A 24,439-nucleotide genomic window follows, 5' to 3' on the forward strand; every position below is an offset into this window, starting at 1 on the left:
AATCCCTGCCCTATGTTATAATTGTCCTCACTTTAATTAAATCAAAGCAAACAAAAACAAATCTTGCTTGGGGCATCTGTAAAAAGCCTGAAATGTTCTTAGTATATGTGTGTGGATCAGGCAATTTTGGCAAGTCACCTTTAGAGTTGCATTCTTCTCAGCAGCCAGTAGTGGTTGCTTTTTCTGTTCAGTTCTTTCTATGATTCCTCCATAATCACAGCTTTATTTTTTTTCTACAATTTATCTGCTCTCAGATGTTTTTATTTCTTTCTATAGAAGAAAAAAGAGAAAAAGAAAATTGTTATTATTGTTGTTTACATAGAGTTTTAAGCTATAATAGGTTAAATTTTAAATAGCTTTAAACATCACTAAAACTTTTAGGGCACTGAATAAAGTATATATCTGTACTTTGTACATATAATATGTACATACAAACATACATATGTATGTGTATATATATGTATTGTGTATGCCTGTGTGTCAGGCTGTTCAGAATATAAAAGCTCCTTTAATTATTTTCACTGAAATGGAATGAAGCAACTTTGTATTTAACTCTCTCTTGGCTTCCCCTTTCCATGTAATATTTAATTCCTTTAGCTAGAGATTGAGGTAATGAAATTTGCATACAGTACTTAATTACTTAAATCAGTTGCTTCTCTTAGTAATCTGAGGAGATACTTTAGGAGTTTGCCATTTTTTTAATTTTTATTTTTTTGTATCATGGGTCTTTTTTGGTATTTGAACAATGGACTCCTAAGAATAATACTTTTAAACTTATTTTTTTAAGGAACAAAAATCAGTATTCTTTTACTTCTCTTCCCCCACCCCAATTTGAAAAGAAAGAAAACCAAAATCATTGTAACAAATGGAATTTGTTTTGATGGACTATATCTAACGTAAGCCATGTCTCAAAATTATGTCTTGATCATCACCCTGAGTCCATTGCTTCTTTGTTAAGAGGTAAAGAATTTATTTCATTTTTCAATCCTCCTAAATTATGGGTAATTGTTGCGCTGATCAGAATTTCCAAATCTTTCAAAGTTGTCTGTCTTTACAATATTGTTAATATAATATTGTCCTCCTAGATCTCCTCCATTTCATTCTGTAAACTGATGTAGAATTCTTCCCAGGTTTCTTTGAAATTGTTCCTTTCATCACTTGTTGTGGCACAATAGTCAGTATTAACTAAATAATTAAATTATTTAAAATTAATTGGATAATTAAAGTAAGAGGTAAAAATAAAGATGTAATTTCTCCCCCACCTAAGTTAATGAAATCTCTTGAAATCTCTCTGTCCTCCACATCCTCTTTTGTGGGCTCCACATTAAAAACTCTTGCTTTGAATCATGAAATCACAGCAACAGCAAAATTATACAATGATCAGTTCTGATGGATTCAACAAAGAGATGATTCAGCCCAGTTCCAATGGTCTTGTGATGAGCCAGTTGCTCTCAGAAAAAGAGGACAGTGGGAACTGAGTGTGTATCACACCATAGTATTTTCACTTTTTTTGTTGTTGTTTGCTTGCATCTTGTTTTCTTTCTCATTTTTCTTTTCTTTTTGATCTGATTTTTCTTGGGCAGCATGATATTTGTAGAAATATGTATAGAAGAATTGCACATGTTTAAAATTTTGAATTACTTGCCATCTAGGGGAGGGAGTGAAGGGAAGGAAGGGTAAAAAAATTTAGAACACAAGATTTTGTATGGGCGAATGCTGAAAATTATCCATGTATATATTTTGAAAAAAAAAAAAAACTTTAATTAAAAAAAAAAACCTCCTGCTTTTCTGTTAACTAAGATTTTTACTTGGTGCTGTTTTCTAAAAGCACCTTCTTTTCCTACAATAAACCAACTTTGAATTAGGCATGTGATTAGAACATTGTGATTAAACATTAAACATTAATGTATTACTGTATCAGTGTATCATTGTTGTTATTGTTCAGTCATATCTTACAGTTGGCTGACCCCATTTCAGCTTTTCCTGGCAAAGAAAATGGAATTATTTGCTATTTTCTTCTCCAGCTCATTTTATAGATGAGAACACTGAGGCAAACACAACCCAAATAGGTGTTGGGATTATTCCCATTTTAGGTTGAGGAAATTGAGGCAGACAAATTAAGGGACTTGCTCAGTCTCATAGAAATAATGTGTCTGAGGCTGAATTTGAACTCAAGCCTTCTTATCTCTAAACACAATCCTCTAGGCATTGTACTCCTAGGCTGCCCCCAAAAGAAATCCAGAGAAGAATAGGAAAGTGCAAAAAATAAATAAATAAATAAACCAAACCTTGCTGTAGTTTTGAGCTACTGAAACTCAAAAGTGTGCTTTAATAGCTTAAAACTGGGATAAGACCTTTGTGACATTCTGTGTTGATCTCAGGTTAGGTAACTTGGTTTCTAGTATTAATCCTGTACCTAATTATGTAGCTTTGGATAAATTCCTTAATCTCTTTGGGCCTCTATTTTCTTGCCTGTCAAATGAAATCTGAACTAGATGATTTTTAAGTTTCCTTCCAAGGTTTAAATTCAGTTATTCTGTGTGTAGCTTCAGGAGGGGGTGGGAAATGTGTTAGACCTTGAAAAATACCTGTAGTTTGTATAAATAGAAATTGGGAACTGTTACATTAGGAATAAAAGGACACTAGACTCACAAGATCATAGATTTTGAGCAGGAGTGTACCCCCATTGAGTTCATATAGTCCAATCTCCTAATTCAACACATGAGAGACTGAGCCCCAATTATGTGATTTGCCCAGGGTCACACATGTAGTAAGGATTCTTCTCCGCTCTGCAACACAACTTTGTAAATGCAGTTGGCCCTTCCAAAATGAAGACGAACAACAGATAATGAATGAGAACTAAGATCTATGTTGGAAGTTTGGGAAACAATTGTATGTGTGAGTTCTTGTTTGAGTTAAATTCTACATAAGGAGGAAAGAAAAAAGTATTCTAGAAAGAAAAGCTGTCCATGATGAATATGGAAATATGTTTAGAAGTACTGCACATGTTTAACCTATATTGGATTGCTTGCTGTGTAGGAGAGGCGGGGGAGAGGGAAAAAATTTGGAACCTAAGGTTTTGCAAAGGTGAATGTTTAAAACTATCTTTGTATTTGGAAAAATAAAATGCTATTAAAAATAAAAAAAGAAAGAAAAGCTATTAGTTGATTGGGTAGCATCTTGGATGTCTACCAAAGTATTAACTGTGGCAATCCCAAGGCTGCCATAGGAGACTTTCTATGTCACTTGCTAGACTTCTTTACTCAGACTCATCTTCTCTTATTAGATACTTGATTTTACAGATATTGGGGGGTTAGTTGGTTAATGTTATAAGGAACTCTCCCTGGTAGGTGTTAAATATTGAATAATAGTTAGTCTTCCCTGTTTAAATTAAATCTTGAACTAAAGCTGACCATTTCTCTTAAGTCATTTATTCAATATTCATTTATTAAGTGCCTGTTATGTTTCAGATTCTGTTCTGACTCCTAGGAATCCAAAAAATAATAAGTGAATAGTCCCTGCTCTGAAGCAACTTCTAAAGGAAGTTTGGCATTTATAAAGCAGAGATGGAATGTTATGTATTGGAAATGGCAAATAATTCCACCGAATTTAAAGGTGGAGAGAATGAAAGGGAATGATTTTGGTAGGGGTGAAATTTATAGCAAAATTCCTGCGGCAAAACCTTAGAAAAAATTTTGGACGTGTCATTTCTCTCAAGTATGAGAGAAGGACTTTTCAAGTCCAAAGCTTAGATGAAAGGTGGCTAGGTGGCCATAGAGAATTGGGTCTGGATTAAAGAAAACTTAAGTTCAAATCAGGCCCCAAATACTTACTTGCTGTGACCCTGAACAAGTTACTCTTTGTCTGCCTCCGTTTCCTCAATTGTAGTAACAGTTGCCAGTTTTTTTTTAATCAAATGAAATAATATCTGTAAATTTTTTCACATATTTGATAAATGCTTCTTCTCTTCCTTTCCCCACCTAAACTTTATCTTCATTTTTCATATTTGTGGATCTGAGAAGACTCATTTTTCTAAGGTCAAGGTAAAAATCTGTCCTAATTCTGTGGCCATCTGAAGAGGAACATGGGTTAATTTTTTTCTGGGTGGGATCTAGCTTTAACATAGACCAAAGATAGACTCTTATAATAACAGTGGAATAAGGTCTTTGTTGGTAGCTGAGAGTTTCTCAACAAATAAACCACAGATGTGAACTTTTTTTCACCCACTTCCTTTGCAATTCACAGTGTGAATTAGGGTGCCAACTAAAGTGCCATTATTGTTCTAGAGAATTTTTTCCTATGGTAATTGATTGGCTATATTTCATGTCCTTTGACCATTTATTTGTTGGAAAATGACTGCTGTTAATAAATATTTGTAAAAATTCCAAAGAAATTTGCAAATATTTCCCCCCAATTGTTGGCTTCTTTTGTTTATGTGAAAGCTTTTCAATTTTATATAATGAAAATTACTGATTTTTTTCCTTCTCATCAATATTATTTTCTATAGTCTAGCTTGATTAGTTAAGAGTTCTCTTATTGATAGTACTGAGATGTATCTTCTTTTCTTCTACTCCTCTTCAATTATATCTAGATCCTATTCAATTATAAAATTACTTTTTATATCTAGATCCTGTATCCATTTGAAGCTTTTTGTGACATATGGTATAAGATGCTAGTCTTTTCCTATTTTCTGATAGGCTGTTTTCCAATTTTCCCTGAAGTTTTTGTTAAATAGTAAGCCCTTATTCCAGTAGTATAAATCTTTGTTTTTATTGAATACCTGCCAATATGTGTGATTGCTTTTAGCTTTTCAGTACGTAATTTATTCTGTTGATCAACTATTTTTTTTTTTATTAAAACAAGTAGCAAATAATTTGGATGATTATTTTAGGCTCATTTCCTTCCCACTTTTTTCATTATTTATCTTGAGGTTCTTGATCTTTTTTTTACTTCATATGAATTTTGTCATTTTTTTTTCTAATTTTTTAAAGTAATACTCAGGAAGTTTGGTTGATGAGACAGTATATTTAAATTAACTTAAGTAGTATTGATGTTTTATAATATTGGCAAGACACAACTGTGAACAATTTAACTATCTCCAATTATTTATCTTTATTCCTAGAAGTAAAGAGTTTGTTTATATAATTTTTGTTCATGTCTTGGTATATGGGTTCCAATATTTTTATATTTGTTAGTTATTTTGTAGGTAATTTCTTTTTCTATCTCTCCCTACTAGGTTTTGTTGGTGATATACAAAGAGGCTGATGTATTTTGTGGGTATGTTTTATATCTTGCTACTTTACTGAAATTATTGATTGAAGTTTTTATTTGAAATGTAAGGATTCTTTAAATGAGGGGTGGCAAATTTAAAAAGAAATATAAGCATATTGTGTGCATATTGACTATACAAATCACATATTAATATTATCAATGTTCTATCATAGTTTTACTTTTTTTGTTAAATATTTCTTAATATTTTAGGCTTGTTTAAAGCCTGGCAAAAGCTTATTTGTAGATAGCCTAGTTCTAGGTGTTACATTGTCTATGTAGAATGCTGGATTTGGAGTAAGGAAGACCTGAGTCTGAGTCTACCTTTGATACTTACTTGCTCTATGACCCTGGGTAGATCACTTAATATATTTTTGTTTCAGTTTTCTGAGGCAAAATACAAACACTGAAGCACTATTAAATACCATATTTTAGAAAATTATTAGTGTAAAAAGACCTAAATTTGAGTCTAAGAGCAAGGAGCAAAGCTGATATTATAATTCATTATAGCACTAGGTAACTAGTTGTCAATAAACATTTATTAAGGGCTTATCCTGAACCAGGCACAATACGAAGCTCTGGGCATACAAAAAAAGGCAAACTCCTTGCCTTCAAAGGAGTTCTCTATATAATGAACTTTGAGCAACCTAATTTAATTTAACAAAAATTTCTCTGGGGTATAAGAGGGTATAAGACCCTTTTCTTTGTTTATTATTATTATTATTATTATAGCTTTTTATTAACAAAATATATGCATGGGTAATTTTTCAGCATTGACAATTGCAAAACCTTTTGTTCATTTTTTCTTCTCTTTCCCCCCACCCCCTCCACTAGATGGCAGGTAGACCAATACATGTTAAATATGTTAAAGTATATGTTAAATACAATATATGTATACATGTCCATACAGTTATTTTGCTGCACAAGAAGAATCGGACTTCGAAATAGTGTACAATTAACCTATGAAGGAAATCAAATATGCAGGCGGACAAATATAGAGGGATTGGGAATTCTATGTAGTGGTTCATACTCATTTCCCTGAGTTCTTTTGCTGGGTGTAGCTCGTTCAATTCATTACTGTTCTATTGGAACTGATTTGTTTCATCTCATTGTTGAAGAGGGTCACGTCCATCAGAATTTATCATCATATAGTATTGTTGCTGAAGTATATACTGATCTCCTGGTCCAGCTCATTTCACTCAATATCAATTCATGTAAGCACAGACCCTTTTCTTAAAGAACACATATTCTAGTTAGAAAAGAGACTTAAATCTGGGAAAAGTGCTATGAGAAGTTAGAGGAATAAGAGATCCTTTGTATTGTGAATTTGAGAGAGGAGGGATCAAGGATAGTTTTTTAAATTTTGTTTTTAAAAATTTTATTTTTAAAGCTTTTTATTTTCAAAACATATGCATGGATAATTTGACAACATTGAACCTTGCATATATGGCCTTGTGTTTCAGATTTTCCTCTTCTTCCTCCCACCCTCTCCCCTAGATGGCAAGAAATCCAATATATGTTATACATGTTAAAATATATGTTAAATCCAATATGTGGTAAACATATTTATACAATTCTCTTGCTGCACAAAAAAAAAAAAAATCAGATCAAAAAGGAAAATAAATGAGAAAGAAAACAAAATGCAAGCATACAACAACAAAAAGAATGAGAATATTATGTTGTGATCCACATTCAGTTCCCACAGTCCTCTCTCTGGGTATAGATAGCTCTCTTCATCACAAGATCATTGGAACTGGCATCAGTTATTTCATTGTTGGAAAGAATCACATTCATCAGAATTGATCATCGTATAATATTAATGTTGCTGTATACAATGATCTCCTGGTTCTCCTCATTTCACTTAGCATCAGGTCATGTAAGTCTCTCCAGACCTCCTTGAAATCATCCTGCTGATTGTTTCTTATAGTACAATAATTTTCCATAACATTCATATACCATGACTTATTTAACCATCCTCCAATTGATGGGCATCCACTCAGCTTCCATTTTCTTGCCACTACAAAAAGGACTGCCACAAACATTTTTGCACATGTGGGCCCTTTTCCTTCAAGGATAGTTTTTTGAAAGAATCAGACACGAGTTAGAATTTGAGAAAGGGGAGAGGAGGTATTATAATAGGTGAATATGGAGAGGGAGACTTACAGGAAAAAATTCTAAACTATTGCACTGGCTTGGAAGGCATTTTTACCTTGTTTCTTTCAAAACAGTCTTCAAGATAGGACACCTTCTATGTGAATCCTTTCTTGATTGTCTCTAGTAGCTAGTTAGCCTCCCACCCATTTGCCTTTCTTGGAGAATTCTCACAGGGAAAGATCTCAAAAGATAGTCAGAAAAAACGATATAAGGATACGTTTAAGATCTCTCCTAAGAATTTTAGAATTGATTGTATCACATGGGAGACACTGGCATAGGACTGCGTAGCATGGTGTGCCCTCATGAGGAAAAAGATGCTATATCTATATGCAAAGTAGAATTGAATTAACCCAGAAGAAACGTGAGGTGTACAAAGTTAGAGAATCCACCCCAGATATTCATTGGGATTATTTGTGCCCCACCTGTGGCAGAGCACTCCAAGATCACATTGATCAGATTCGCCATGGTTGGACATACTAACTTGACTCTTAACATGGTGATGTCATTTTGGTCCTCTTCAACAACAAAAAACAATAACCAACTAAATTCAGTCTCTTGATTATGTTTATGTTGTCATCACCAGTAGAATGTAAGTTCCTTGAGGGATCTACTAAATGTATGGATCTATGATTGGATGCAAATTACCACCCAATCTTACCTGCTTATACTCACCTTCCAACTTATCCATCTCCAGTCCATATCCTCCCCTGTTTTCTATAGGGAATTCCTGGAGACTTGAGGTAGCGTAGGGAGCATTGAACTGCATTCAAAACTGGCCTCAGTGTCACCCCTGGAAAGCAGTTTAACCTTTGCCTCACTTTTCTTTATCAATAAAATGGGAATCATTAAAAAAACAAAACAAAACAAAAAAACTATCTTTTAGAGTCGGCATGAAGATGAAATGAGATATTTGTGAGGAGCTTTGTAAACTTTGAAATGCTATATAAATGTTTTTGTTGTTGTTGTTGTTATTACTACTATTATTATGATAGTAGTTTTTATTACTGTTGCTTTCTTTCGACATTCAGCAAGTATATATCAGTAGTGTTCTGGCTATTCACCTTGTTCTAATAAATCCAACGAGATGATAGTTGGTTATATGTTGCAGCCAGCTCACATCCATATGTCTATCTGTTGTCCTGTTTTATAATAATAATTTTTTTCGTCCTTTGGAAGCAGTAGTATTGCATGCCTTGCTGCCATATAGCAATGCCAGTAGTTAGTATTAAAAAAGATAGGCCTTCGCTTTCATAGGAAGTTTGAGGTCATTAGAGTAGCTTTGCAATTTCCTGAAGACAATTCAGCCTTTTCTCCCCCTTCTTTTCTACTCTGGACCCAACTTATCTTTCTGTACTGTCTATTCCAGATCTACAAGGGGATATAAAAACATTAAATTATATAGGACATTTGCCATGTGGAATTAAAACTGTGTGTATGTATGTGCATAAAGCTATATGATACATACACATCTCAATATTTATAATAGAAAATTGAACATTAGTGTATAAATAAATATTTGAGGTCTAAAGGAAAAAATCATTTTCATTTGATGAGATGTATTGGTGGGGAAGCCTTCCTAAAGGATATAGTTTAAATCTCATAGGAATTAAAGCTGAGATAAAACTTTTAAAATTGCCTAATCCAACTCTGTTATGTTACAAATGGAGAAACAGTTGATATTAAATAATAAGTTGTTCAAGGTTACAGTAACAAAAATCAAATCCAGAATTTAATCCAGCCCCTTCAAGTCCACATCTACTATTCTTTTTACTGGACCATGATCTGCTTTTCCTTGATAACCCATCATGGATATGTTGCCCAGAATTTATTTGAATCTTTCTGCAACTTCTTTTTATTTACAATCTCATTCCCCATTGTTCTAGGAAGGAGATTTATAAGATCATTTTCTTTCTTTTTATTTTTATATTATTATCATCATCACTTTTGCACAGAATGAATGTTTAATGTATACTTGTTTATTGGCTTTTTATAAAGTGAGTCTTTGGCTTTATCTACAGAATAATAGAATGTCACAACTAGAAAAGACCTCAACTCATAGAATGTTACAAGATAGAACATCATATTAGATCTGAAGAGACCTCAGAACATAGAATGCTAGACATGGTAAGAGCATCAGAACATAAAATATGAACCATCAAAACCAGAAAGGGTATTGAAACATGACAACTGAACATTTGAATTGGAAGAGGACTTACATAGTTCATTTATTTCTGTTCCATCATTTTACAGAGGAGGAAATCAGGGCTCAAAGAGGGAAAATGAATTGACCAAGATACATTTAAGTTAGATCTTTTAAAAGATGGGCACACTTTCAAAGAGACAAAGATAGAGGGCAGAAGAAGCATGATGGAATATCTTTTCTTTATAACTCAACACCATTTTTTTCCAATTGAAGGTGAATTCTAGAGAGATACAGCACATACAGGCCCTGGCAAAGAGGAGTGGGATGCATTTTAGAGATGTAACAAATGCACATCAACTCTGAAGTTTTTTTCTACACTGTCACAAGCTCTTAAAATACTCTGCCATTTGACTCAAATAGGAGCATCCCCCTGGTGTACTACTAAGATAATTGCTTCACTGCCACTTATGTGTGTGTATGTTTGCACTTTGAATGTTTATGGATTTAACTAATGGCTATGGATTTCCACATTTGCATAAGGAGTTAATCTAGTGAATAGAAAAGCAACTCTTAGCCTTTTCTGAAAATATGCTGCAGAGGTACAAGCTAGACACACTGAGTAATATTATGAGCAACAGGTCATTTTCAGTCATCTTGGCTATACAACAGAGCACTGGATTGAGAGTTTGGCCACCGACTAATTATATGATCTAAGCATCTATTAAGGGCCCACTATCTGTAAGTGGAGAGATGAAAAGCATAATCCCTATCTTCGAAGAACTTACAAACTACTGGGAAAGATTGAGCTTGTATAATAGTAATGTTAACTTTATTCAAACACAAATTTATGCAAAATGTCCCCAAACTTTTAGGGCATTATTAAGCTTTAATGGCATAAAATTGCAGTAAGGCTTTTGGGATACCCTACAAGTTTTAATCACTTAAAACCATTCTAAAACTTTGGTGGGACAGACAGTATAAATTTACAATGTGCATTACAAACATTACCTCATAGGTGTGGTACAAGGTAGAAGGTAACAGGAGGAAGCCATATTGCTTAATGTAAACCAGTGCAAACCTGGGTTTAAATAATGCTTCTGACAGTAACTCTTGTAACCATGAACAAGTTGTTTTAACCTCTGTGAACCTCAGTTTCTTCTTCTGTAAAGTGATATTACTAATATATGTAGCATTGTTTTTAATGGGGTTATTGTAAGAAAGGCTTAAATGAAATAATGTATATGGGACCTTAAAGCACTATATAAATATCTTCCTTCTCCCTCTCCTCCAAAGGAAAAAAATAGGTCTAGGTGGAAGGTCCTAGGAAAATCTGAGGTCAAATCATTTACCTATTTGATCTTTAGATTCCTCATCTGTAATTTGAGAAGTTTGGACAGTGAGATGACATCTAATAGCCATTCTGATTTGAGTTCCAGTATTCTAGAAATAAAATTGTGTAAGTCTCAAGATTTGAAATCTTAAATCTTTTTTGGTTTTGCTTCTAATGAATCAAATGCCATCAGTCTCCCCTGCGGCAAATCTGACGTCACTTTGGGTCCTCCTTGGGAAAATCAGGAGCTGGGTGTGGAGCTGGGCCAGCAGGAAGCTCTGTGGTTTCCCACCAATGAACTGTGAGGTGAACTCACTCGTTAGACAGGTTATTGGGGCAGGACATGTGACAGTCTTTTCAAAGACTATTTTGCCAACACCCCTTAGCTATGAAAGTACAGGAATCTGGTCGGGTGGAGAAATCCTGAGAAGTTGAGACTTGTATGTGAGGTTGTTTTAGCCTTTTCCATTACTTTGGGCCTTTATTTAAAAAAAAAAAAAAAAAAAAAAAAAAAAAAAGTTTCTTTCCAACTGGTCAAAAGGGCCCTGAAATGCTGCACAGAAGAGAGAAAGGAAAAAGTGACTTCCTACTAGACTGAGGAACTTGGAAGAAAAAAATAGTCATAGTACATGAAGGCAAACCAGATTGCTGTCGGTAGGTGGCAAAGTACTTTACTATAAATATTGCAAGAGGCTTTTTTCCTGTGTGTGTTTTTTTTTTAATTCACTTTGCATTTCAAGATGACTGAAATGACTGAAGAAGCTTCCACTTCATGTGCTACAAATTTGAAAACAGAGTGGAAGGGGTGTCCTTATTTGGAGAAAAAGTTTGGCTCTGAGTCAGATTTAAAGTAAAAGTCTCAATCTTGGCTTGATTCCCTTGTTTGGTATTTATTGCATGCATGTTATATAAATTCTTGGAGACAATTCAGTTTGCATTGTACATTGCAGAGAGTGCTGGATTTGACATCAGAGAATTTACCTTCAGATCCCAATTCTGCCACTTAAAACCTGTGTGACTTAGAGGCAGGTCTTAGTTTCCTTATTAGAAAAAACTGGAGGATTGGGTTAAATCAGTGGTATCAAACTCAAAAGAAATGGCACTCATTAAATCCTACCTAAGGATCCCTCCAGTCCCCATATTGACTTAATCTTAAAATATAATATTACATTTATTTTGTTACATATTTCTAAATTACATTTTAATATAGTTTGGGCCCATACTTGGGATTATTGTTGACTCTATGTGGGCCAATGCATATTTTGACATCTCTGAACTATATGACTAATTCTGAATTTGTGATAATGCTGTCATACTTGTAGTGGTCTTGAGAGGTATCCCCAGTAGTCAAATTCATTTTCATTTTCTTATTTTTGCTTTTGAGCATTACTCTATGATTGCATTATGTGATTTTTCTTGAGATTGTTCCTTGAAATGTATTGTGGAGAACAATACAGTTCAATGTAATATGAATTGGATATGAATTGTGGCTCCACTATTTAATATGTCTTCTAACTCACATATTTCACATAAATTCTTAAGACCTCTAGCTTCAAATTATGAACCTGTAGATATAGATCTGGAAGAGTCCCCAGAGCCCAGGCCATCTAGACCAACCCCTGAATTTTCCAGATAAAGAACTGACAAGTGACTCGCTGAGGTCACACAGCTAGTGTGGATATGGAATGACATGCTAAGAAAAAATAACCAGCAGTAGCTTATTCAGTGAATAAGAATATGCATGTTAAAAGCACATGTGACCTGACCATGGGTTGGGAGGGGGAATATTTGTTTAAATGTGTTCTGACTTTTTCTGGTCTGGAAGTAGGTAGAAAGTTAAATCTTAAGTTTTTAAAAACATGGACTTTTTATGCAAATAGTTTTTCTGCTTTTAGTAACAACATCAGTAGCAAACATTATGGTTTATAGAAACAGAAGAGTTTAAAGTCTCTAATATCAAACAGGAAATGGAAAGTTATCTCCAACCATGTGGCGGGATTTCCCCCCCCCAACTGTTTATCACTGCCCCCCCCAAGTCTAAGTGAAGAATTTTTTCTTAGATTTTGATAAGTTTTCCTGGCAGTCTCAACTACAACATGACCCACATAGGTTGGAAAGAGGTGTTTTGCAGCAAATAGTTAATTGCTGGAGCTCTGTCTATAGCTTCATAAATGGTTGAGAATGATTTGCTCTATTTCAAACCTCCCCCCCTTTGTGTCAGTGTTGCCAGTCACCCACCAAATGCACATGAATATTCTTTCTGAAGACCTAGGATTCATTTTAAGGTCAGCCTTCAATTTTCAAAGAATATAATTTGCCTCTATATATAGAGCTTCATGATTGCTTCTAATAACTAATGGGGAGGGAAAGAGGGGGGGGGACTCAACTGAGAAATAAATGCCTAACAGCTGTGTCTGTTTAAACTTGATTAAAGGCGGTTTAAAAAAAAGTAAACAAGTACAGAGGAGACAATGACAATAGAGAAAGACAAGTATCTCTTATTGTGAAAAGTTTTACAGACAGAACTTGCTCTACTTAGGAGGCCTGAGATGTCTGTGTTTAAAGTTTACTTTGCTGTTTGTCTTGAGTGGGATCAGTGTTGTAGTGAATAATTTATAGCCAGCATGAATGAGCTCATTAGTCACCTTTTCAGACTTTAACTGAGTTTCGTGGTTGTCATTACACCAGCCTTCTGTTCAGCCCCTGAACAAAATGACAGTTTGGCAGTTGGCTGCCTGTCCTAGGGCAGGCTGCCTCTTTTCAGGTCTGCTTTGCCTTTTGTGTACTATTGAAACCTTCCTCTCATGACCCAGGGCTGGTCCACTAAGTCTCAGGCTTCAGATGGCTTAGTTACTCCAAGTTCAGACAACATGTTTTGGAGGGAAATCTTTTAAAAAATATTTATTCCTTGCTAGGCAAGATAAAGTGGAATGAGGTGAACATTAGCTGTCTTTCCCTAGAATATGTTTCTTTTGACGATGTTTGATATTATATCCTGAGGTCACTTGAAAACTCAGAAACCTGATAGAGTGCCCAATTTTTTTTGTCAGGTAAGGGCATTATGGTCATAAATGTGCTTGGATGAAATTATGTTAAAACTTTGAAAATGGCTATGAGTTTGGATTAACACTTTGCAGCAAGTTAGTTTGGATCATTGCAATTCAGAACAAGATTGGACCAAGGCCATGTTTGTCCCTAGGATTTGGAAATTCTTTTCTTTTAAAAAATTTTTTCTCAAAAGAAATCTTTTTCCAAATACATATAAAAATAACTTTCAAAGAAAATTTTCAATTTTTCAATTTCATTTTTTGTTAAGACTTCATATTCTAATTTTTCTCCCTCCTTAAGACAGCAAAAATACAAAATAGATTAAATATGTATAATTCTCCTAAATATATTTTGAAAATTATTTCCATCCCTCCATTTCATCTTTGGATCCTGCTCCCCCAAGTTACAAGAAAAAGCTAGTAATCACATTAAATTCTTATAGCACTTTGGATTTGGAGGCTAGTAGTATAAGAGAATGACAAATCCAGTATCTACTATTGGGCATATTGGAGTCAGATGGCAGTAGTATGGAGGGAAATAACCAGTTAATGCCTCATACCTTTTGAACCTGGTCATGGAGGCCTCTAGATGAATGTGATAAAACACTAGCCTAGAAAAACAACAACAAAACACTAAATTTCTCTCAATAAGTCCAACGTCATGTGATATGCCCACAATTGGCCAGAGTCCAGACCCTTCTGGCAGAGGAACGATAATGTTGACATCATGGATGGAGCTGCTCTCCCAATATTGACCCAGCCTGCCCCCAGACATCTTGTCCTGAAGCCAAGAGAGAGGAGGTTTTAGTCTCATGGATGTTCCAGTATGCAAAAGCACTTCTTACTGGCTTCTGTCATTGACATGGGCAGCACCCCTTTCTGAATCCCACATTGTCAAATATCTGGCCTGAAAATGTCTGTGGTAGATAAAAGATAAGTCAATGCTCTACAATGAACAAAACTGATATATTAAAAAGCACTGGGAGTGGGATAGGAGGACCTGGGTCTAGTACTTTTTTTTTTTTTTTTTTCTTTTCCCCGAGGCTGGGGTTAAGTGATTTGCCCAGGAAAAAGGAAGTGTTAAGTGTCTGAGATCATATTTGAACTCTGGTCCTCCTGAATTCAGGGCTGGTGCTCTATCCACTGTGCCACCTAGCTGCCCCCGCTGGGTCTAGTACTTTGAAAATAAGAACATTCATGTTTCTTTAGATACAAAAATGAGGTAGTAGTATTTAACTATTCCTACTGGAAGAATTATTTAATTACTTAAACTATCAGTGAACAAATTTATCCTGTATATAACTTATTTTTTTAGTACATAGTTATTTACATATTGTCTTCCTTATTAGACCTCTAGCTCCTTCGGACTGTTTTTGTTGTTAAACACTCTTTGCATCCCCAGAATTTAGCATGGTGCCTGGCACATAGTGTTTCATAAAAGTTTATTGACTGACTGACTGAGAATTAGCAATTGTATTAGCTATCTCCTTTAGAATTATATTAGTTAACATTTCTGTACTGCTTAAGAATCACCAAGCTTTATTCTAAGAGATAGATAATGAAAGTATTATTAGCCTTATTTGACAGATGAGGAAACTTTGGCACAGAAGGGCAAATTGGCTTGTGCTTCTTTGTAACATAGTAACACAGCTAGAAAGTGTTGGAAACAGAACTGTAACCCAGCTTTTGCCTTCCTTAGTAACTTGAATCTTACACAGTATTCAAGTGACCAGTCATTTGCAACCACACTTTGATGCTTGTGGGTACATGGGATTTACACCTGAGTTTAAGTACTCTTTAAAAAGTGAGGGGAGAAGTTGGTGGGTTTTCCCCTGAAATTTTTATCACTGAGGAGAAATTTAGCCTAAAGAAATGTCCTGGTGAACTTTCACCAATCTGGAAGGGGATAGTTAGTTTGCCTTTAATTTTTCTGCATCAGGTCCTATCAGTTCAGTTGTAATTCAACACTAGTTGCTGATGGAATGATTCTTAGGTGGATATTTGTTGTGCCTTTCAACCCAGCAGGGATAAATCTAGACCAAATGAGCTTAGTTCGTTACTGTTTTTCAAAAAGTTCATCAAAGTTAGAGCTTTTACTTTGCTCTAGAGGGAAGGTTTTGCTTGTAAGGATTGACTCGTTTCTCTCACTCCCTACAAAGAAAATAAAGTGAGAGAAGTTTGTTTTTTGGCATTGTTAACACTTTGGCAGGCTCACTTACAGAGACCCAGGAGCCTTGGGGACTTGGTGTACTCACTGAAAAAGGCAATAAAACCTCTCAAAAACTTGGGAAAGGGGAAAAAAAATTTGTTGTGGCTTCTTTTGTGTAGCAGGGCAATGGCTTTACATAGATAAAAAGTTTCAAGAAGGAAGATTTTTTTCCAAGAGGGTTATAATTCTTTTTGGGTGAAACAGTCAACAAATATTTTTTGATAACCCACTTTGCACTAGGCAAAGAGTGGGAACCAGAGAAGTATAAAATAGAGAGTCCTTGCTATCAAGGAACTAAAGATTGGTGGGCATTTAGAAACTGATTTTTCCCCTTTTTCTATTTTGTTGTTTCTTTGAAAAATATTTTTGTTAATAATTTTGTTCTTATGTGTGCTTTCTTTTTTCTTTAATTTTTTCATTTAATAGTATTTTATTTTTTTAATTGCATGTAAAGATAGTTTTCAACATTCACTTTTGTAAGATTTTAAGTTTCCCCTCTCTTCCCTTCCCCTTCCCCAAGATAGCAAGCAGAATGATATAGATTATAGGTTATATATGTTCAATCATATTAAACATATTTCCACATTAGTCATGTTGTAAAAGAAGAATCATAACGAAAGGGAGAAACCATGAGAAAAAAAAAAACAATAACAATAAAGTAAAAATAGTATGCTTCATTCTGCATTCAGACTCCATAGCTGTTTCTCTGGATGTGTATGGCATTTTCCATCATAAGCCTTTTGAAATTGTCTTGGATCACTGTGTTGCTGAGAAATCCTAAGTCTATCATACAATGTTGCTATTACTGTGTACAATATTCTCCTAATTCTACTTTGCTCAGCATTAGTTCATGTATGTCTTTGCAGGTTTTTCTGAAATCCCTCGCTTATCATTTTTTATAGCAGTCATTCCCCAATTGATGGGCATCTCCTCAAATTCCAGTTCTTTGCCACCACAAAAAGAGTTGCTATATAAGTATTTTTATTTCTCTTTTTATTTATTTCTCTTTTTTGTGATCTTTTTGGGATATAAACCTACTAGTGGTATTGCTGGATCAAAGAGTATACACAGTTTGATAGCCCTTTGAGCATAGTTCCATATTGTTCTTCAGAACAGTTGGATCAGCTCACAACTTTACCAGCAATGATTACTGTTATAATTTTCCCACATCTCCAACATTTGTCATTTTCCTTTTCTGTCATATCAACCAATCTGATAGGCATAGGGTGGTACCTCAGAGTTGTTTTAATTTATATTTCTTCAATCAATAATGAACTCTTTTTCATATGATTATAGATAACTTTTAATTTCTTCATCTGAAAACCAGTGCTTCTTCATCTTTTGACCATTTGTCAATTGGGGAAAGACTTTAGTTCTTATAAATTTGACTCATTTCTCTATATATTTTAGAAATTAAATCTTTATTAGAAACACTGCCAGTAAAAATCATTTCCAATCTTTCTGCTTTCCTTCTAATCTTGGTTGTATTGGTTTTGTTTGTGGAAACCCTTTTTTATTTAATGAAAATTATCTATTTTGTATTTCATAATAATATCTATCTCTCATTTGGTTATAAATTCTTCCTTTCTCTATAGATCTGACAGGTAATCTATTCCTTGCTCTCTTAATTTGCTTATGATATCATCCTTTATGTCCAAATCATGTACCCATTTCAAACTTATCTTGGCATACAGGGTAAAATGTTAATTTATGCCTAGTTTCTGCTATGCTGTTTTCCAATTTTTCCAGCAGTTTTTGTCAAATAGTGACTTTTTATCCTAGAAACTGGAATCCTTGAGTGTGTCAAAATAGATTACTATAGTCATTGACTACCATGTCTTGACATCACTTATATTTTCATATGTATCCCTCTACTCATTCCCATTAGGTTTGATTGCAATGAAGACAACTTCACACTGCTGATCGTAAGATAAACTAAAAATACCAAATTGGAAGAAAAATATGCTGATATTTATTTTCAAATAACTAATTTTCTTCAGGTTCATAGATTTAGAGCTCTCCAGAACCTGATTTTCAATCTTGGATCTGTAATTATCTGTTGGTTGCTGGATAAGAAAGGCACTTAACCATCCCCGTTTCTTCATCTGTAAATCATGGGTTGGAGTAGATAGTACTCAGCACTCTAGAACTCTGATTGTCTAATGTCTCCATTTTTTTCTTAGTGATTTCACCAAGGTTCTGAGGTCTTCTCTATGCAGATGCCTGTCAGATATTCATATCAAATCCTCATCTCTTCAGAGCTCCAGTTCTGCATTTCCAATTGCCTGCTGGATGCATTCACCTGAATGGCCATATCATTCATTCTTCGGTCATTTTAATTGTATTGAACTCTTCATGTCCCTATATGGGGTTTTCTTGTCGAAGATATGGGAGTGACTGATATTTCCTTCTTCAGCCCACTTTACAGATAATGAAACAGAGGCAAAGAGTGACTTGTCTAGGATCACACAAAACTAATAAGTGTGTGAGACCTGATTTGAACTCAGGAATATTTTTCTACTTTTCATGTCTATCAGTTGTATCCCAATCTCATCCTCTGAATTTTCCAAACTGAACTTCTATTTTTTTCCTCATTAACCCTTCCCTCTTCTGTATTTCTCAAAAGTACCCAATTCCCAAACAGCCACTGTTGACTCTTCACTCTCACTTATCTCATACATCCAGTGCTTTGACAAGTCTCATCAGTGTTTTCCTCCTCTGAATCTCTCAAGGTTCATGTCTACTGCCCTGGTTCATGCCCTCATCACACATATTACAGAATTAGCCTTCTAATTGTTCCCTTGTTTCTAATTACCCCTTCTCAATCCATTTTCCACACAGCTTCTAAATTGATATTCTTAAAGCATAGGTCTGACCAAGTTACTTCACTGCCTAAGAAATCTCAGTGATTCCTCATTCCTCCTGAGATAGATAACTTACAAGCTTCCATGTTTGATATTTAAAGCTCTTCATAATCTGGCATAGCTTTCCTGCTTTTCTAGCCTTAGTGGGTTTTTATTCTCCTGCATGTTTTCTCATAATCCAGTCTATATAGTCAGTCACTGTGTCTGGAACTCAGTTCCCAATTTTGGGAAATGGAAATACTATTTATACTACTTACTAACACTAGATAATCAGTGGATAGAGTTCTGGGCTTATAGTCAGGAAGACCTGAGTTCAAATCCAGGCTCATTCACATAGAAGCTGTTTGTGACTTGGACAAGGCACTTGATTTGTTTGCTTCAGTTTCCTCATTTCTAAAATGTGAATTTATTAGACTACTTCCCACGGTTGTAATACTTGTAAAAATGGTTTGCATAGCAAAGTCCTGGCACATAGTTGACACTATCTAAATGTTATTATTTTGTTGCAAGGAAAGCTTTTGTAAACCATAAACCTTTATAGAAATAGGAAGAACTCTCAGAAATAGCTATAGAAATATTAGTTGTTATTCCAGTGGGTACTCCTTATTTTTGAGTTGCACGTCCACTGCAACCAGGAGAATAGGCAGAGACTTCAGAAAAGTGTTCACTTAGTCTGACAGATTATTTCCATTATGTTTGGGTATAAAGGAAGCCAGATATATATATATATATATATATATATATATATATATATATATAAATTAGTTTGGAGATAGACTTTTAAATCAAAATCATTTAATTCAAGGAGGGTTCGCCTTATATTTGGACCCATATGGGAATTTATGAAAAGTTTGGTATAATATCATAGATACGGTAAGCCTGCTCACATTGGTACAATAGAATCCCTAATGGGAAATACAATATTTATTATACTAAACAGCTCTCTAGTTTACTCAAAACACCAACACTTTGAGAAAGGTATAATTTTGTCCCCACTGATTGATAAGATTTTTAAGCCTTTTGTAAAAAGCTCTGCAAGGATACTTATTTTCCCATAAGCTGTCTGCACTGATTCTGTGGAATTTTCTTAAATTGTTTCATGAGTACAGTATGAGAATATGAGGAATGCTTAAAATGAAAGGATAAGCTTCCCTTGGGATGATTGGGAAATTCAAGTGGAGGTCTGCCATTTTTAAGGTGGAATAGAACCATATTGTAGTCTGATGAACTCATTTATTCATTTAATTCATTAAGCATTTATGAAGTGCTAATTATAGACTAGGCACTGTGCTAGGTACTGTGCAAAATAAAAATGAAAGTCAACATAGGTCTTGTCCTCAGGGGGTTTACTGTGTAATATTCACCAGTACCTCTACTTACTCTCTTTTCCATTTAGCCAGGGAAGGCATCCTAATTACTTATTCTACCTTGATTTTTTACTCTCTCTGTGCTACTGCACTTAGATTCTAGATCACATAATTTGCAAAACTGGTTAAATACTGGTTCATACTGTTTTCTAAGCATTTCATTTGTATTAATCCTATTTCCCCAACTAAATCATAATCCCATCCTTGAGTTGAGGGAAAGGGCACTTTCTATAAGTCTTATGTGTTCTTCTCATGCTGGGCCTGCAGTAGATATCATTAATTAATTAAATTAATTATTAATAGAATGGAATGACTGGATCTAAAATCCAGAATCAATCAGTCAATCAACAAATATGAGATAATAAATTGGAGATAATTCATTAGAGAAAGGAGAGAGGAGGGAATGACTGAAATAGAAAGGCTGTTTGCAGAGAGTGGGGTTTGAACTGAATCTCAAAGGAAGCTACAGAAACCAGGAGAAATATGAAGAGGAAGAGCTTTCTAGACATTTTGTACAGCCAATGAAAAGATATGGAGTTGGGAGATGGAGATGTTGTTCTTTGAAGGACAAGTAGGGCAGTGAGACAACTTTTGCCATGGGCAGCAAGGTGGCACAGTGGACAAAGCATTGTGCTTGGCAACAGGAAGATCCATTTTCAAGAGTTCAAATCTGGCCCTCAGATATGTACTAGCTGTGTGACTTTCGATAAGTCACTTAACCCTGTTTGCCTCTGTTTCTCATCTGTAAAATGGAGAAGGAAATGGCAAACTATTGCAGTATCTTCACTGAGAAAACTCCAAATGGGGTTACAAAGAGTCAGACATGATTGAAACAATTGAATAATAAGAAGACAAAAGTAGATCTATAGCACTGGATCATTGAATATAGTGGAAGAAAGTCAAGAATTTTATGTTTATAGTTTAAAAAAAAAAAAGAGTTATAAGTTCATTTCCATTTTGCTCCAGCCAGGATTCTTGATACAGTTTAATCTTAAGCTAAGGAAGGAAAAGGAACCATCTCTTTTTCACACTCTCATATATAACTCTTATGTGGCTTCCTTACCACCAGGGGAATATATCTAACTAGTCATTTCTCAAGCACCTCCTCTTGCCTACATTCATGCTTATGCAAATAATGCACCAAAATGAAAAATCTGGGAAACTAAAAAAGTGTACCAGAAGTTACTCTAGTATATCTAGAATGGTTATCATTGAGACATAGTATTATAGCAATGGGATTAAATTTTACAAATTATATAACATTATAGAGTTTCCATTACTCTTCCTATACTACACAAAACCAGTTTCCAAACTCCAGCAGGAATTAATAATCAATCTCGAAGTAAATCCTTAATTGGTTCCTTCCTAAGGTAACCCTCCCAAAGCTACTATCTACTTTAAACCTTCATTATCTCCAAATGAGTCTCTTTGCGTTTAGTATCTTCAGATCTTCCAGTTCATCTTATGATCTTTTACAGATTAATCTTCCTGATGAAAAAGCTTTGAGTATGTTACTTACCTGTTCAAAAACACTCAATAACTCTCTGTTGCTCATGGAAGAGACTTCTTGTTCTTCCAGTATTAGAGTTCCAGGCTTTTCTGTATTTGTGTGCATACCTCTCTCCCACTCTCCATCCCTCCCCCTCTCCCCCTCAGTAGAATGTAAGTTCTTTAAGAAGGAGGATTGTATCATTTTTTGTTTTTATATCTTCCATCATCTGGTATGAGCTAAATAAGCCTTTATTAAATGGATGTTATTCATTTTTATTTCTCAGCACAGTCTACCCTGTATCTAGTAAATAGGAAGCATAGAAATAAGGAAAAGAAATAAGCATTTATTTATGTCTACTGTATGCCAGGAACTATGCCAAATGCTTTGCAAATTTCTCTCAATTGATTCTTACAATAACCCTAAAAAGTAGGTACTATTGTTATCCCTTTTTACAGTTAAGAAAACCAAGGCACACAAAGTTTGTGACTTGTCCAGATTCACATGTAGCTTGTTAAAGTGTCTAACTTAAATAGATTTGAACTTGGAATAGCTGATCCCCAATTTAGTGTTCTTATCTATTGTGTCATATTTCTGACCCTGTGATTTTATTGATTATTGTGAAGTACATGAGGAAATTTAGGGGGGCGGCTAGATGACACAGTGGATAGAGTACCAGTCCTGACTCAGGTCTGATTTCAAATCCTGCTTCAGACATGTAACACTTTCCAGCTGTGTAACCCTGGTCAAGTCACTTAAGTTGCCTCAGCAAAAAAGAAAAGAAAAGAAAAGAAATTTCTTTTTGCTAAAGGAAGTTGCACCTCCTCTGCATCCTATAGTCTTGAAGAATTACCTAGCAGGCATTCAGTAAATGATGAATGAGAAAATAAAGAAGAGTAAAATAGGGAATGGAGTATTGAAACATCACATTTGTGTAAGAGACGGAAAATTGTGTAACAGATGGAAAATGTCACAGAATCAGAGCTAGAAGAGACCATCCTCCAGGTCTAGATTGTCCTTTCTCTTCATTTCTGTTCATCACAATCCTGATCCTATCTGAAGATCCATTTAAAGGCTACCTCACCTGAGAAGTGTTTTCTGATTACTACCTCCCCACCTCATTTTGTTAGGGCTCTTTTTCCTCCTTAAATTACCTTACTTATGAATACACATATATTACCTTAGTAGAAAGCTTGTTGTGAACAGGAATTGTCTGGTTTTTTGTTTTGTTTTGTTTTTTTTGTAGCCCTCCTGCCTAGCACAATGTCTTATACTTAGTAGATATAAACAAGGATTTAATAAGTGCCTATTATATGCCAGGCCCCCTGTTAAGTGCTGGAAATACAAACAAAAACCCAACAAGTTCTCATCTAGGAGCTTTTGCAGTATGGTTAAGAGAAAAATCAAGGGAGGTAACATGTAGATATATGAATATATAAAAAGAACTCCTGTGAAGAATGGTATTGGTAATAGGATAATCAGGAAAACTCTTTCTTTAGAGAGGGAATGCTTGAGCTGAATCTAGGTATAGGAGAATTGTTAATGCTAAGATCTGGAAAGGAGAGATGGAATGCTCTACTTAATTAAAGAAAAGTAAGGAAGGTTGTAGTATATGTAAAGAATAGTATGTAAAAGTCTGGAAAGGTTGTAAAGTTTTTAAAATTCTCAAGGTAATAGGGAGCCACTAGAGTTTACTGAGTTAACAGATGTACTTTAGGAAAATAACTTAAGATATTTACTAAATCTATTCATTGAGTTAGAGGAATTCCATGAACTCCTGTTGCAAGATCTAATAAACTCTTTACCCAAGAAATTGTTTTCAATTTTTTTTTCAAGTAATAAGCATTTATTTTCTTTCCTTATCAATTTTTTCTCTCAATAAAAAAAGAAAAATAATACAAACTCTTGTAATACATATATACAGTCAAGCAAAACAAAATTCTTCATCAATCATGTCTAAATTTGTTTCTCATTCTGCATAGTTTGCCATTGGTCAGGAGGCCGATAGTATGATTTATCATTGTTGGCCCTCTGGAATTGTGGTAAGTCACAGTGCTCATCAGAGTTCTTAAGCCTTTCAAAGTTGTTGTATTTACCATGTGGTCATTGTATAAAATGCTCATCTGATTCTGTTCACTTTACTCTGCAGTAGTATATACGGTTCTTTTTTTTGCTCTCTAAATTTGTCCTTTTCACCATTTCTTATAGTGTGACTGTAGTATATATTAAACTATAATTTTTTTTCAAAGATTCTTCAACAGTTTCCCCCTACAGTTTCTAGTTCTTTGCCACCACAAAAAAAAAAGAGTCCTTACAAATAATTTTTGTACTTATGAGCCCTTTCCTTCTTTCCTTGATCTCACTAGAGCTTAGGCCTAATAATATCATGAGGACAAAATGTGTGCATCATTTAGGGACTTTTTGAACATTAAATTTAACATTGCTTTCCAAAACAAGTAGACCATTTCTCAACTCCACCTACAGAGTTTGCTTTCCTTCAATCTTTCCAACATTTATCATTTTTGCCAGTGTATTGTAACCTCAGAGTTGCTTTAAACATACATTTTG

The 24,439-nt window shown here is 34.6% G+C and overlaps 1 protein-coding gene and 1 long non-coding RNA gene across 16 annotated transcripts in view; one reads left to right on the forward strand and one right to left on the reverse strand.

Annotated features, from left to right (window-relative positions):
* FOXN3 (forkhead box N3) overlaps nucleotides 1–24,439 on the forward strand; it is a 497,018-nt gene that overhangs the window by 181,109 nt on the left and 291,470 nt on the right. For 10 of the 15 annotated variants that reach the window (XM_074289758.1, XM_074289761.1, XM_074289756.1 and 7 more), the window contains one exon: nucleotides 5,237–5,277. The exons of 4 other annotated variants lie outside the window; for them this stretch is intronic. The gene's annotated coding sequence lies outside the window, so the exon portion shown is untranslated. Of the gene's footprint in view, nucleotides 1–5,236; nucleotides 5,278–10,923; nucleotides 11,550–24,439 lie in introns of those variants that run through there. One more of the 15 variants, XM_074289765.1, reaches the window with a different exon arrangement.
* Nucleotides 18,101–24,439, reverse strand: part of LOC141556156 (uncharacterized) — a 74,704-nt gene continuing 68,365 nt past the window's right edge. Inside the window, exon 3 of the long non-coding RNA XR_012486444.1 lies at nucleotides 18,101–18,571. This is a non-coding gene — a long non-coding RNA (uncharacterized LOC141556156). The remainder of the gene's footprint in view (nucleotides 18,572–24,439) is intronic.

This window comes from Sminthopsis crassicaudata, chromosome 2, assembly GCF_048593235.1.
Source record: "Sminthopsis crassicaudata isolate SCR6 chromosome 2, ASM4859323v1, whole genome shotgun sequence".
Taxonomy (NCBI): Eukaryota; Metazoa; Chordata; class Mammalia; order Dasyuromorphia; family Dasyuridae; genus Sminthopsis; species Sminthopsis crassicaudata.